Genomic DNA, 16,170 nt, shown 5'->3' with positions numbered 1-16,170 from the left:
GAACAAAATGAGCAACAACGAACACTATCCGATTATGCCAGACCTTCAGTGTTGGGGACACAATTGAGTATTGTGCATCCCCCAATTACAGCTCAGAACTTCGAGCTAAAGCCGGCATTTATCCATATGCTGCAGCAGTCCGCACAATTCAACAGTTTGGACGATGAGGATCCAAACAGTCACATAGAGAGCTTCCTCGAGGTGTGCGACATGTTGAAGATAAATGGTGTGACGGATGATGCCATCAAATTGAGAGCCTTCCCATTTTCCTTAAAGGGAAAAGCAAAGCAGTGGATACACTCATTACCTAGAGCATCAATCACTACATGGGAGGAGATGGTAGATGCTTTTCTAGCCCGTTATTTCCCTCCCGGAAAATCAGCAAAGCTTAGGAATGAGATCTCATCCTTTATGCAGTTGGAATTGGAGTCTCAATTTGAGACATGGGAAAGGTTCAAGGAACTCCTGCAAAAGTGTCCGCAACACGGATTCCCGGAGTGGATGATTGTTCAAACCTTCTACAATGGTTTGAACCTGAGTACAAGGTAACTCTTGGATGTGGCGGCAGGAGGTACCTTAGGTAGCAAAACCCCCGATGAAGCACGTCAATTGATTGAAGAAATGGGGTTAAATAGCTACCAGTGGAACGCTAGGGAGAAGAAAAAGGTGGCCGGTCTCCATGAAATTGATGCGGTAACTTCATTGGCGGCCCAAGTGGAGAGTTTGAGTAAGAAGCTAGATCTTATAGCTTCGAATAGAGTTGCGTCCGTGACCAATTCCACCGGTTGTGGTGGAGGACATACTCCCTCCAATTACCCAATCGTCATTGGTGATGTTTCTTCAGTTGAGAATGTTGACTTTGTAGGTAATGGCATGAGACCTCAAGGGAATCCATACAACAACACCTACAATTCAGGTTGGAAGAATCATCCCAACTTTTCATGGAGTAATCAAGGATCACAGAAGACCATGGGGCCATCGGGGTTCTAACAACAACAACATGCCCCTGAAGTGGAAAACAGAATTTCAGGCTTGGAAACCCGATTGACGGATTTGGAGAAGCACTTGGCTAGATTTGTTCAATCGGCAAATACAAGTTTTGAATCAGTCGAGGCTACACTTCGCAATCACACCGCCTTCTTGCACAATCTTGAAAATCAAGTGGGACAAATTGCGAAGTCTCTCTCTGAAAGGCCACATGGAAGTTTACCAAGCAACACGGAAACCAACCCTAGAGAACATGTGAAGGCGATCACTTTGAGAAGTGGTCGTGAGGTTGAAGGGAGGCTTCCGAGTGAGATGCCGAAAGAACACGCACCCGAGGTTATAGAGGTTGAGGAGGGAGCAAACAAAGAGAAAGAGGTGGCGTCCTCACCTTTCAAGCCAAGAATCACTTATCCTTCTAGATTGAAGAATGACCAAGGGAATGAACAGTATAAGAAGTTCCTGAGTTTGTTCAAGCAACTCCACATAAACATTCCTTTTGTTGAGGCTTTGGCTCAAATGCCTAAGTATGCGAAGTTCCTGAAAGACCTATTGACCAACAAGAGGAAATTGGAGGAGAGTGCTTCAGTGGTGCTTGATGCTTCATGCTCGGCGGTGTTGCAAAAGAACATGTCAAACAAGAAGAAGGACCTGGGAAGCTTCATTATTCTGTGTAACATCGGCAACTTAGGTGAGCAAATGGCATTGGCGGATTCAGGGGCAAGTATCAATGTCATTCCATATACTTTCTTCCAAAAGCTAGGCTTGGGTGAGCCTAGGCCTACTCGGATGACTTTACAATTGGCGGACCGAACGGTACGACATCCGAGAGGCATCATTGAAGACGTGCTTGTCAAGGTGGACAAGTACATTTTTCCGGTTGACTTTGTAGTGCTAGATGTCGATGAGGATGCAGATGTACCTTTGATACTTAGGAGACCGTTCTTGCGGACTTCAAAAGCATTGATTGACATGGACGGCGGAGAGCTCACATTGAGAGTCGGAGATGATAAGCTCACTTACTGCCTTGCTGAAGCCATGCGGCATTCTCTCGACTTTGATGATACTTTGTATTTTCTAGACACTACTGATGAGATTGTTGATGAATATATACAGGAAATGTTCAACCCGGATCCGTATGAAGGTTTGTTCAACCAAGAGGAGAGCAATGAAGAAGTAATGATGCTTGGTTCGAATGGAGAGGAAACATTTACCCCGGGGATCTTGAAGAAGGTGCTCCGGAAAATGAAGAGGGCTAGGAGACGCCACCGAAAATGCCCCAAGACTGTTGGAGATGTACGTGAGCCAAGGAAGTTGGATGAACGATTACTAGTTGGTCCGAACCACAATAGTACATCCTCTACCCTCAAGAGACTTTGCTCATCATGCTTTCAAGTTATGGGTAAGAGGGTAACCTTCATTCATGAACCCCCGTGAGGTAAGAAAGATACGTCAAGCTTAATGACGTTAAACAAGTGCTTCTTGGGAGGCAACCTAAGTGTTTACTGTTTTTGTACCTTTTAGTTTAGTTTGTTTGCATGAATAAATTGTTAAGTGTTGGTGTTTCACTTTTTGAGTGCTTGTGCTGCGATTTTATTGTGGGTTTTTAAAAGAATTCATTGTGTGTTTTGTTGCGAATTGGCGAAGTTTGGTCGTTTGAGTTCTATTTTGTGTTTTTATCTGTTAAATTTTGCATAATAGGGCAGGCTCTGAGTGTGTCAACATGTTCAAAATATTTCTGTAGAGCCTGTAGGTTTTTCTAAGTCGTCTAGAGAAAACACACGGGCGTGGGGATATTCCGCACGCTCGTGGATGTGTACTATGAACTCATCAAGAGAGGGCACAGGGGCGTGCGGCTGCCCATGTGGATGGCCATCCGACTGGCGCACTTCCGTGGGTAATTTCCGCACGGGCTTGTGCCTTCCTACAGAGTTGGGCAGATTTTCCCGAGAGCACACAGGGGCGTGGACTCGCCCCTGTGGGTGACCTTGTGAACCACACACGGGTGTGGGTAATTTCTGCACGCCTGTGCGAAACTCTGCAGGTTGCTCCCTCCATCCCGAGAAAACACAGGGGCGTGCGGCTGCCCCTGTGAATTGGGCTTGTGAATGTCCACGCCCGTGGGGAATTTCTGCACGGGCATGTGGAATACTTGATATCTTTATCGGACGTCCAGGGAAGCCACAGCGGCGTGCGTCTGCCCCTGTGGGTCGGGCATACGGGCGTGGGTAATTTCCGCACGCCCGTGGGAGAGCAGTAGAGTCAAAGGAGCGTTTTCTCGAGAAAGCACAGGGACGTGTGTACGCCCCTTTGGCGCTCTCGAATTGAGGCTCACGGGCATGGGTAATTTCCACACGCCCGTGGGGATACACAGAATTCCAAGAAACGTGATTTTCTCCTTAAAAACCCTGTGATCCGTCTCATTCTTCATCTCCAGTCGACGGAAAACGGTTCCCGATCATCTTTCTGACCCTTCATCGCTGTTTGGAGGAATTTTCTTCGCAAATCTTACCGAATTTCAGATGTTTTCATATTCATTTCTTCGGTAACCTTTTTATCCTCTTTTCTTCGCCAATTATGGTTTTTCACGGATTGAATACTTTTAAATGCGAATTTTCATGCATGATGGATGTGTAGTAAGCATTTAGAAGTGGTTTTAAATTGAATTGTTAAGATTTGTTGTGCACCCGTGCGGGAGTTTCATGCTCTGCAGAGCCACACGGGCGTGGGTAATTTCCATAGGCCCGTGTGGAATTTTGCAGTATGTTGCTTCTGAGATTTTTGACTGTTTTCGTCTTTTGCACTCCAGATATGGCACCTCGAGCGAAGAAGAGCGAAGTTAAGCACCTCAGACTCACCTCACCTGAGCCGATACATGTGGAATTATTGAACCCGAGCATCATGCTCGCTTCGAGAGACTTTCAGCACTCGGGTTTGGTCAGACTTGCTTTGCGGATGTACAAGTGCTTCGACATTTTAGCAGGGTGACGAGGTAATTAATGAGATTGATGAGATGCTGGCAGTGGGAAGCTGGAGGAGGCTGCTGACAATTAGTGAACCAGCTTACCACACACTTACGCTAGAGGTTTTAGCATCATTTGAGTTTCGATTGCTGCATGGAAGAGTTGACACTACAGAGGCGATAAAGTTTTGGGCATTCAGACATCCATTCTCCATGAGCGTCACTGAGTTTTCGATTAGGACAGGCCTGTACGATGTCGCTTATACATGTACCATGGAGTATGGCCGACTACCAGTAGATTTTCCAGTGTCAGTCACTCCATATCATGCATACAGGATTTTGTGTGGGCGTGGGGAGTACGAACCAGGATTATCGAAGGCCTCTAGTTTGTCCCGGTTCAGTTATAGATACGTACACGCAGTCATCAGCAGGTCCGTAACAGGTCTAGCAGATAACACAGTCGCTTTGACCAAACTGGATCTGCTTTTCTTATACTCCATGGCTTGCAATGTACCACTTCACTTAGGGTGCATTCTAGCAGATGTTTTGCAGTACCAAGGTCATTCGACGAGAGTGGGTCTACTATTTGCGGGCCCTTATATCACTAGACTCATTATGGGAATGGGTTTGGGCGACGCTCTACGTGGTGCTGAGAGGACAGTTGTGCCCGCCCCTCTTACGTTTGATACGATCAGGATGATGGGGTTGGTACGGAGGTTTGGGCCAGGGGTTTATATTCTCACTACAGCTACCGCTGAGACCACCAGAAGCGAAGGAGATACTGCGGGGGGTATCTAGCAGACTACTCCATCTTCTGTAGCACCGGGTATTCGAGCCTATGACCGTATTGAGAGGCTGGAGACCGATGTTAGAGAGATTCGGACTGAGATAGAGGAGCTCTGGGCTTTGTAGTCGGCCTAGTACACAGATCTTATGGCCCAATTAAAATTCCTTCGAGATCTCCTGAGACCCGGATCATCAGTTCCTCCAGTACCTCCATCCTCGACACCAGCACCGGAGGACCCACTATATGCGTCCACTTTAGCAGCAATAGCAGCGGAGCCCGAGAGCGACTTCCACACTTGACCTTTCTTTTACTTTCATGCATTTTACTTTATCTTATTTTCTTGTTCTTAGACTTGTTCACTCAGAAAGGATTTTCCTTCTGAGTTTATGTTATTTTGTATTATCGAGTTGTATTCATTGCTTCATCTTTTATACACTCGAGTTATTTTTGTTTTTCTTGAGCTTCAGTGAACCCCCTCGTGTATGCGTGCAGATGGTCTTGTCTTCCTGGAAATTGAGACTTAGTCATGGGCACGGTCAAGGTGCTTTGGCACTTGACCGTGTGAGCTTCACAACCCATTGGAACACTACTCCCATGGAATTTGCTTCATCAAACGCAACACTAGGAGTCAGGGGAGTATTGTTTTGATTGCTTCTTGAACATCTTTTTTTTTAATGATATATTTTGAGTGAGCTTGCATGAGTACATTGAGTACAATGTACAACTTAAGTGTGTGTGTTGGGGGGAGGGGGGGGGAGTTTCATAGTGCACACATCTTTTCTATTGTTCTTGATTGTTATATGCTCACATAGCCAATGGCGGTTCACCTTAGTTGCAATGTTTGTATTCTTAAGTCTAGGAGAATTGTTAAAATTGAATGTTTTCATGCTCTAGTTCTTGCTTGAATTTTTAGGAATTTTTGCCCGATTTACACTTAGTGCACTACTCACTCTTTGAACTCTACTGGAAACTCATGTTTGATGTTAAAGGGACTAGTTAGGTTTACTTCTTTTGCTAAATTGAAAAAAAAAATAAATGGAAAATGAAAATAAAGAACAAAATAGTTTTATTGTTTATTTGTGTTCGTTGGGTGGAAAGAGCTACCACCTATGAAGTATGAAGCTAATCTCACAAGTCAGATACTAGTTATGCCATAATGAGAGAAAGAGCTATCTCATAGGATGAGTGAAAGCTACCACTTGGGTAGAAAGAGCTACCACCTCGAAAGTGTGAAAGCCACCTTAGCGGCCTCTTTGGAAAGGGCTACCTTAGAGGATGTGTGAAGCTACTACCATTGTTTAAAATTTTTATCACTTTTGTAGATAAATAAGTCCCTTGTACTTAGAACTATGAGGAGTATAACTTGGGTTGTTTTGAGTGAGTTCACACACTTACATGAAATTCGGGTTTGTTGTCCTTTTTTATTCAAGTTTTTAGCTAGAGCATTGATTTTTGGTATTTAGTGTTGAAATTTTCCTTACTTGTAGAATGCTATCTTTGTATACTTTGGTGAACCTAAGGCCAAGCACTTTCAATATTTTTTTCATTGATGCACGAAATTTAATTTTTGCTTGAGGACAAGCAAAAGCTTAAGTGTGGGGTAGTTTGATAAGTGCTTGTGTAATATGAATGCGAAGCAATCTTTCCTTATGTTGAGCATTACTTTTCTCAGGATTTTACATTAATATGTGTGTTTTTTATGTTACTTTTATGCAGGTATGGTTGTGAGGCTGAGTATGAAGGAAATAGTCCAATGTGGATCATAATGCACCTATTTTGTAGGAGATCTTGCTAAGGTTCAAACGCGAAGACATAGGACAGATGTGAGATGCAAGAGTGTGTGCCAACCTCCTCACATTCGAGTGAGTACATCCATTTGGAGGGGCACAAAGGTAGTCACACTCAAGCATTCCGTCTTATGCATATAAGAACAGGAGCTCCACCAACATATATATCATTGAAGAAGCAAGTGATTCACGACGTGAATGTGTGCCCGTTTGCGTTACCCCGATGAAAGTATGGAATTGGGAAGTTATTCAGGTCGAAGGCTGCAGCAGAGCAATAAAGCAACAATGTAGCAAGTACTGTAGCAGCATTGTTCATAGCCGGCCGAGAAACCAGAGAAACAGAGAATCCACACGGGCGTGTGGAAATTATCCACGCCCTTGTGGAAATTCCGCACGGGCGCGCGTATCATCCATGCCCGTGGAGTTTCCCCAACTTGTGAGAGGGCTTCAGCTAGGGTTTTTCTAGGGGTATTGGCCAAGGTTTTAGAGAGGTTCTAAGACTCCGACATCGTGATTCCAATAGGAAGAAGGTTGGTAGGGAAGCTTCTATCGAGGCGTATCCTATACCAGACGAAGGAATCCTTGGACGACGAATAGAAGACTTTCCACAAGACCATCGACACGATCATCGAGGGGTTTTCTTTATGGATTCATTGCTTTTACATTCGATTTCTTTGATTATCCTTAGCTCCATGGAGAGCTAAACCGCTAGTGCGTACTTAGGTGATTGTGAACCCTAGGATGTATTCACTTCATTGAACTTCTTTATTATGCTTTCAATAAATTGATGTTTATTGTGAGTTCCAACCATGAATGCTTGATTGTATGAACATTTCCCCTAGAGTGACACTAGGGTTGAGAGTTCTTGTTGGAAACCTTGTGAGTGAGTGACACACCACGAGTGTTAGACAAAGCTAGGTTGGAGAGGGTTGAGAGGGTGAGTCGAGAGGTACAAGAGCGTCCCCTTTCCCCTCCGATGTGATAGATTCTACCTCCGTTCCTCGAGTTCTTTGCAGCCATAATAGAGTGAATGGTCTAAGGGATGAACCTCCGCTGGGGCCTAGTTGCGCGTACAATGGAGTGAAGCGTTGAGGTGATCTTAGTATCTAGGGCTTAATTGTGGCTAGGGACCTTCCTCCTGGACCAAAGGGTTAGGTCTAAATCTAGGAAGAGATTTATCACTTGGAATCCCTAGAGCTCATTGCAACTCTATGCGAGTGCGAGGTGTTGAGATTGTTCGATTTCTCCTCCGGGACATGTATAAAGTTACGTATAGTTGACCTTAGATTTGGGACTATGTATGTAAGGATTTCCATGACTCACCATTGCATTGATTAGGAAGCATAATAGAGAGTTCTTACACTTGAAGCGATTATCCTAGGTGAAGCATCATCCGAGTACCCCATCTTTATCGATTGCCTTGCCTCCTCCTTACTTTTGCTCTCTTACTTGTTGCTTTTAATTTTTTAGAATTGAATCATTACCACACTTATCATTGTTGATACTCCACATAGCTAAGAATCGAATTAAGTGTCTTTACTCCCTACTCCCTGTGGATTCGACCCCGCTCACCCGGGATTATTACTTTGACAAACCCGTGCACTTGCGGGATATACACAAGGGGACCTTATCAAAGACACACGGTCCCAAACCTAAGTTCAATTATGACTAACCCTACACTATGCCCTGGTGAAAAAGGATACTCTCGATGCCTCATACTGTATGGGGTTGCATGAAGCTCTAGGGACACTAAGTGGTAAAGCTGATTCCCTAAAATAGATCTAACCCTTTGGTCCACGCAAAAGAACACTAGTCACGATTAAGCCCCTACATTAAGGATTACTTTAACTCTTCACTCAATTTCTTGCACAACTAAGCACCAGTGGAGTTTGTCTCTTAGCACTTCATTCTATCATGACCGTAAAGAACTATTTAAATGTGGAGGTAGGATAAACCACATCGGAAGGGATAGGGGATGTTCTGCTACCTCTCCACTCACCCTCTACACCCTCTCCAACTTTGCTTTGTTATTTCCTAATGGAGTGTCACTTATCCACAAGGATTACCAAGATGGATTCTCAACCCTAGTGTCACTCTAAGGAAAAATCAATACAACAAGCATTTAAGGATGGAACTCAATTAAAATATCAATTAATATAGCATAATAAAGGTCAATGAAACAAAATCATCATAGGGTTTACAAGTCCAAGCACCCACTAGGGGTTTAGCTCTCCATGGACCAATACACAATCAACAATGAAATAAATAGTGAAAACATGCAATCCATAGATAAAACCCTCCTGTATCCCGTATCGATGGTCGTGTGGAGTCGCCTCATCTTCTCCAAAGGTTTCCTTCTCAAACCTACGGCACACCTCGCCAAAATGCAGCCGATGAAAACTCCCCTAATAACTCTCCTTCAAAGAACACAATGTTGAATGCCATAGAACTACTGCAAAAACCTAGGCAAAGCCTTTACAAACCTTATCCGCGAACATCTCCAAAGATGTGTAAAAGATGGGAAAACGATCTTTTAATAACTCTCAAAATGCGATATTCATAGGGGTTAGAATCGGGCATCCATATGGCCGTGTAGATTTCCAGAAATCGGTTTTCTGTGAGCTGTGAACAATAACTGCTACAGTGATTTTACTATAAATGATTTACTATAATAAACTGCTACAGTACTTTGCTAAAATTTTCCCGATTCAACTCTTTTTATTGAGGCCACGTGAATGGGCACACATTTATGCGGTGGATCACGTTGCATCTTCATTGAAACCACATTGATGAAACTCTTGCTAGTATTGCATAAGTTGGAACACATGAGTGTGACTGCCTTTGAGCCCTCCACTTTGTGTATTCGCTTGAGCACAATGGAGGTTGGCACTGACAAAGTCCCTTGCGTATTACCCACAAGTGCACGGGTTTGTCGAAATAATAAATCCCAGGTGGATGGGGTATCATATCCACAGGGAGTAGGGAATAAAAATACTAAGTGATAAGTGCTTGTGCGATATGAATGCGAAACATTCTTTCCTTATGTTAAGCATTACATTTCCCGGGTTTTTACACTAATATGTGTGTTTATATGTTACTTTTATGCAGGTACGCTTGTGAGGCCGATTATGAAGGAAAGAAGCCAATGTGGATCATAATGCACCGATTTTGCAGGAAATCTTGCTAAGGTTAAAAGACGAAGACATAGGTCGGGTGTGAGATGCTAGAGTGTGTGCCAACCTCCTCGTATTTGAGTGAGCATAACCATTTGGAGGGGAATAAGGGCAGTTATACTCAAGCATTCTGACTTATGCATATAGAAGAAGATCTCCACCAACTTTTCCATCATTGAAGAAGCAAAGCGAACCACGACGTGAACATGTGCCCGTTTGCGTTACCTCGATGAAAGTATGGATTCGGGAAGTATTTCAGGCCGGATACTGCAGCAGAGCACTGTAGCAACATCGTAGCATAGTACTATAATAGCACTATTCACAGCCGGCCGAGAAAGCTATAGAACAGACAATCCACACGGGCGTGTGGAATTCCACATGCCCATGTGAAAAATCCACACGGACGTCCACAGGGGCATTTGGATCCCCGATTCCAGCCCTATTTAAAGCTGATTCAATCCTGATTTCTGCATTCTTTTCTCCATCTTTTCAAAAACTTGAGAGAGGGCTTCGGTTAGGGTTTTGAGAGGTATTGGCTAGGGTCTTTTTAGAGGTTCTACGGTTTTGACATCGTTATCTCTTTGGAAGAAGGTTGATAGGGGAGCTTCCGTCGAGGCGTATCTTATACCGGACAAGGGGATCTTTGGACGATGAGTAGAGGACTTTCCACAAAACCATCAACACGACTATCGAGGGGGTTTTCTATGGATTCATTGCTTTTACATTCTATTTCTTTGATTGTACTTAGCTCCATGGAGAGCTAAACCCCTAGTGGGTACTTGGGTATTTGTGAACCCTAGGATGTATTCATTTCTTTGAATCTTTTTATTATGCTTTCAATTAATTGATGTTTATTGTGAGTTCCAACCTTAAATGCTTGATTGTGTGAATACTCTCCTAGAGTGACACTGGGGTTGAGAGTTCTTGTTGGTAACCTTGTAAGTGAGTGACACACCACGAGTATTTGACAAAGCTAGGTTGGAGAAGGTTGAGAGGGTGAGTCGAGAGATACAGGAGCGTCCCCTTTCCCCTCCAATGTGTTAGATTCTACCTCCGTTTCTCGAGTTCTTTGCGGCCACAATAGAGTGAATGGTCTAAGGGATGACCTTCCGCTGGGGCTTAGTTGCTGGTGCAATGGAGTGAAATGCAGAAGTGATCTTAGTATCTAGGGCTTAATTGTGGTTAGGGACCTTCCACCTGGACAAAAGGGTTAGGTCTACAATTAGGAAGAGATTTATCACTTGGAATCCCTAGAACTTATTGCAATTCTATGCGAGTACAAGGTTCAGAGGTTATTTAATCTCTCCTCCGGGACATGTATAGAGTTAGACATAGTAGACCTTAGATTTGGGAGTATGTAATTAAGGATTTCCACAACTCACTTGCATTGATTAGGAAGCATAATAGAGGGTTCTTGCACTTGAAATGATTGTCCTAGGGGAGCAATATCCGGGTACCCCATCTTTATCGATTGTCTTACCGTCTCTTTTACTTGTGCTCTCTTACTTGTTGGTTTTACTTTTGAGAATTGAATCATTGTCACACATATCAGTATTCATCTTTCACATAGCTAAGAAGAGAATTAAGTGTTTTTATTCCCTACTCCCTGTGGATACGATACCCGCTCATCCGGGATTATTACTTCAACAAACCCGTGCAGTTGCAGGATATACGCAAGGGGACCTTGTCACTAAGATTGCTACTTAACCAAGTTAAGATGAACAATGATTATGTTGATGAAATGTATTGTAAACATAAATAAAAGAATCAAGAATGAAAGGCACAAATAAGTGAGAGGAAAGGCAATCAATAGAAGTGGGGTACTCGGACAATGCTCCCAATAGGACTATTGTTTCAAGTGCAAGACCAACTATTATATCTCCTAATTGATGCTTAATGAGTCATGGACATCCTTAAATACACGGTCCTAAACCTAAGGACATCCGAGACTAACTGTACACTATATCTCGGTGGAGAAATCAAACAGTCTCAACAATTCACACTGTGTAAAGTTACAAGATCCTCTAGGGATTTTAGGTGATAATCCCTATTCCTATGTGTAGATCTAACACTTTGGTCCAGGCAAAAGATCCCTAGTCACAATTAAGCCCCAGGTGCTAAAGTCACTTCAACGCTTCACTTTGTTGCTCACGCAACTAAGCCCCAGTGGAGTTCATCCCTTAGCCCTTTACTCTACTATGACAAAAAAGAACACTTGGAACATGGAGGTAGGATAAATCACATTGAAAAGGAGAGGGGATGCTCCAGTACCTCTTGAGTCATCCTCTCGACCCTCTCCAACCTTGCTTTGTCCAACTGATAACGCCCTTTGTGTGTTACCCATAAGTACATGGGTTTGTCGAGTAATAAATTCCCACATGAGTGGGGAGTAGGAAGTAAAAATAATTAAATTGCTACTTAACCAAGTGAAGATGACCAGTGATTGTGTTGATAAGGCATGGTATAAACAAGAGTAAAAGAAACAAGAAAAAGAAGCACAAGTAGTGAGAAATAAGGCAATTGATAGAAGTGGGGTACTTGGATATTGTTCCACCTAAGATAATCACTTCAAGTGCAAAACCAACTATTATGCTTCCTAACTAATACATTAATGAGTTATGGAGACCGTAAGATACATTGTCACAAATCTATGGTCAACCATGACTAACTCTACACCAAGTCTTGGTAGAGAAATTGATCAGTCTCAACACCTCGCACTATGTATAGTTGCAAGGTGCTCTAGGGATTCCAAGTGATAAACCCTATTCCTATGTGTAGACCTAACCCTTTGGTCTAGGCAGAAGGTCCCTAGTCATAATTAAGCCCTAGGTGCTAAAATCACTTCAACGCTTCACTCTATTACCTGTGAGATGGGCCTGTGACAGTCCACGCCCGTGTGTAATTTTCGCATGGGTATGCGAAACACTTAGATGATTCTCTCGGTTGGACAGAGAAGCCACATAGGTGTGCGACTGCCCTGTGGGTGGGGCATACGGGTATGGGTATTTTTCGCACGCCCGTGCGGTTGCAGTAAGAGATAATGAGTGTTTTCCCCAAGAGAGCACAGGGGCCCTATGAAGCTCACTGATGGAGGCGCACGGGCATGGGTAATTCCACAAGCACGTGTAGATGCACAGAATTCCAAGAGACGCGAGTTTTTCTCTAAAAGCTTCTTGAATTCTCTTCTTCTTCACTTTCAATCACACGAAGATCGACTTTGATCAGTCTCCTAGCCCACATATCACTGTTTTGGAGGTTTTTCTAGTCAATTTCCATGCCGAATTCGAAGTTTTCATACCTATTTCATCCGTAAACCTTTTTACCTTCTCTTCTTCACCAATTCTTATTTTTAATAGATCAAAAGTTTTGAGTTGCATGCAATTTCCACTTTATAATAGTATATGCATGATCAGAAAGCATTTAACCATGGTTTTAAGTTGTAATCTTGGAATATTGTTGTTAAACCGTGCGGATTTCACGCCCTGCAGATCCACACAGGCGTGGATGATTTCCACAGGCACATGTGGAATTCTGCACTACTGTTTCTAGCGCTTTGTTGATCATTTTCTCATCAATTCTTGCAGATATGGCACCTCGTTCGAAGAAGCATGAAGTTAAGCATCTCATAGAGAACGCACCTGAGTCAGTACACATGGAGTTCTTGAATCCCGAGCATCAGGCTCGATTTGAGAGATTATCAACACTTAGTTTTGGTCAATCTCGCTTTGTGGATTTGAGTGTACTGAGAGAGATTCGGCGGGGTAATGACCTAGCTGATGAGATTGATGAGATTCTAGTAGTGGGAAGCTGTTGAAGATTATTGAGCATACAAGAGCCTGCTTTCCATGTGGGACGCAAGAGGTGTTGGCGTCTTTCAAGTTTGATCAACCATATGGGAGATTTGACAACGTGAATGCTATACAGTTCCGATTATTTAGACATCCATTTTGCATGAGTGTCACTGAATTCTCCGTTCATATGAATTTGTGTGATGAAACCTATACAGGTACAGAGGAGTATGGACGCTTGCCAACGGATTTCTCAAGCATAGTTACTCCTCAGCAAGCGTACTGAGTTTTGTGTGGATATAGGCAGTACGAACTAGGAATGTCCAAGACCACCAGTCTATCCTGGCTGAGCTACAGATACTTATACTCAGTCCTCAACAAGTCTGTGTCCGGTCGAGGTGATAACACAGCTATTTTGAGCAGGCAGGACCTACTCTATTTATACTCCATGGTCTGCAATGTGACGATTCACCTCGGGCACATAGTGATAGACTTCTTGAGGCACCATGGCTAATTTGCAAAAGTAGGAGTATTATTCGCTAGTCCCTAAATCACTAGACTCATCCTGGGGATGGGTTTTCTGGATGCCATTCACGGTGTCGAGAGGTCTGTCGTGCCATCTCCTCTGTCTACTCAGTACCATTGTGCTATCACCATGCTCGTTCACTGATCTGCTAAGATCAGCATAGATAAATCTGTATGATAGGTGAGAAAGGAAAGTAGCCTTAGACACTCCTGGCTCATTCTGCCTCTCCCCACAAAGTGTCCTATATGCTCTCTGGGGCATCAGACAGCAGGGCTAATCAGTGTGTAAATCGATCCTACTCCTCTATATTTGTATAAACCTCATTATAAAAGACCAGATAAATGGAAAACTATGTAACACTGATACTGTAATAATGGCCGAATGCTCTGAATTGTATAACATTAACACTATCGAATCTCGAGTAGGATCGGCCAAACTCAAAGGATAAAAGTACCTCCAAAGTGAGCTGATGAATAACTGGCTCACGAATAGACAAGAGAGGCCTCCAGCTACCCATATGCAATATCCCCTCGATCTTATCTGCCATATCCTATGTTGACTGAACATCACTAAGAATGCTCATGTCTGGAAATCGGGTTTGACCAATCCTGAGCTTCAACAACCTCTCGAAACGAACCTGATACTCAGGAATAGCGAAGTCCATGTGACCTGACTCAGGGGAATGCTCCGGTGGATGCTTGTCGGCTTGCTTCTTTGACCGGGAGGCCATTCCTACAACATTTGAAAATAAATTTGTTCAAGACTGCTCATAGTTGATTGCTGCAAAAATCCACACAGTCGTGTGGAATTTCCACACACCTGTGTGGATCCACCATGCGTGAAAAATGGACGGCGCATGCCAAAAACTCACAAATACATCGTCAAAACTACTCAAACTTTTTCCTAAGGATGCATTCCCCCTCTAATTGTAGAAATAATGCAAAATCCAACAGTTTTAACAAGTAAAATCAAGAATTGTCGAAAAAAGAGAAGGAAGAAGGGTTTGCCGATGAGTTAGAGATGCAAAGCCTCAAACCAGCCATAAAAATTGAGAAAAACTCTCTTAAAATGGTGTTGCGAGGTCGGGCGAGTGAGTGTGTGTTTTCTGGGTAGTTGAAAGTGTGAAGAAGGAGAAACTCGATTAGATTTTAAAGAAAACCTGTGACTCTCGAGTTTCTGTACATCAACACTGCATGTAGAAATTACCCACGCCCGTGCGGGAGTCACAGGGGCAGATGTACGCCTCTGTGCGCTACCGGGAAAACACTCGTCTATCTTTGAACGCAACCGCACGAGCATGGAAATAATACCCACGCCCATGCGCCCGACACACAAGGGCAGATGCACGCCCTTGTGGCTTCTCTGTCTAATTGAGAAGATTCACTGACTGTTTCGCACACACGTGCGAAAATTTTGCACGAGTGTGGATCATTACTTGGTAGTAAAAGGGGCAAATGCACGGTCCTGTGAATTCTTTGGCTGGAAGAGAGCTCTTTCGTAGAGATTCACACTAGTGTGCGGAAAATACCCATGCCCATGCATTTATCATAGGATCATCTACAGGGGCGAGTTCACTCCCCTGCGTGCTATCAGGAAAAAATTTCTAAGTTTCTGCAGGAAGACGCACGCCCATGCAAAAATTACCCACGGGCGTGCAGATATCACCAGGTCTCTCTCAGGGGAATTCCAAACCCCTGTGTCTTCTCTGGACGAGCTCACAATGGAGATCCATGGGCTTGCGGAAATTTCACACGCCCGTGTGTTTTCTTTGGATGGCTTAGAAAACTCTGCAGGCTCTACAGAAAATTCCTGAACATGTATACACACTCAGAGCCTGCCCTATCATGCGAACTACACCAATGAAAACATGAGAAACTAGCTCACACGACCAAAATTTCACCAAAACACTTTAAAGCGCACAATGACACCAAAATATCTAAAAGAAAGCTCATAGCAATGTATCAAAACATATAGACACCAACACTCAATACCTTATTCAAGCAAACCCTAGACTAGAAACTAAGAAAAATAATAAACACTTGGGTTGCCTCCCAAGAAGCACTTGTTTAACGTCACTAGTCTTCATGTACCTTGTCTTACCTCACAGGTGTTCATAGATGAAGGTTTTCCTCTTACCCATGACTTGAAAGCATGATAAAGAAA

The 16,170-nt window shown here is 43.5% G+C and overlaps 1 non-coding gene across 1 annotated transcript; it reads right to left on the bottom strand.

Moving 5' to 3' along the window:
• Positions 1-384: 384 nt before the first annotated feature.
• On the bottom strand, positions 385-491 carry LOC120272818. The gene has a single exon (XR_005540353.1). It is a non-coding gene; the product is annotated as a small nucleolar RNA R71 (small nucleolar RNA).
• Positions 492-16,170: the final 15,679 nt, after the last annotated feature.

Source organism: Dioscorea cayenensis, chromosome 11 (genome assembly GCF_009730915.1).
Source record: "Dioscorea cayenensis subsp. rotundata cultivar TDr96_F1 chromosome 11, TDr96_F1_v2_PseudoChromosome.rev07_lg8_w22 25.fasta, whole genome shotgun sequence".
NCBI lineage: Eukaryota > Viridiplantae > Streptophyta > Magnoliopsida > Dioscoreales > Dioscoreaceae > Dioscorea > Dioscorea cayenensis.
This window is presented reverse-complemented; position numbering and strand designations above follow the sequence as displayed.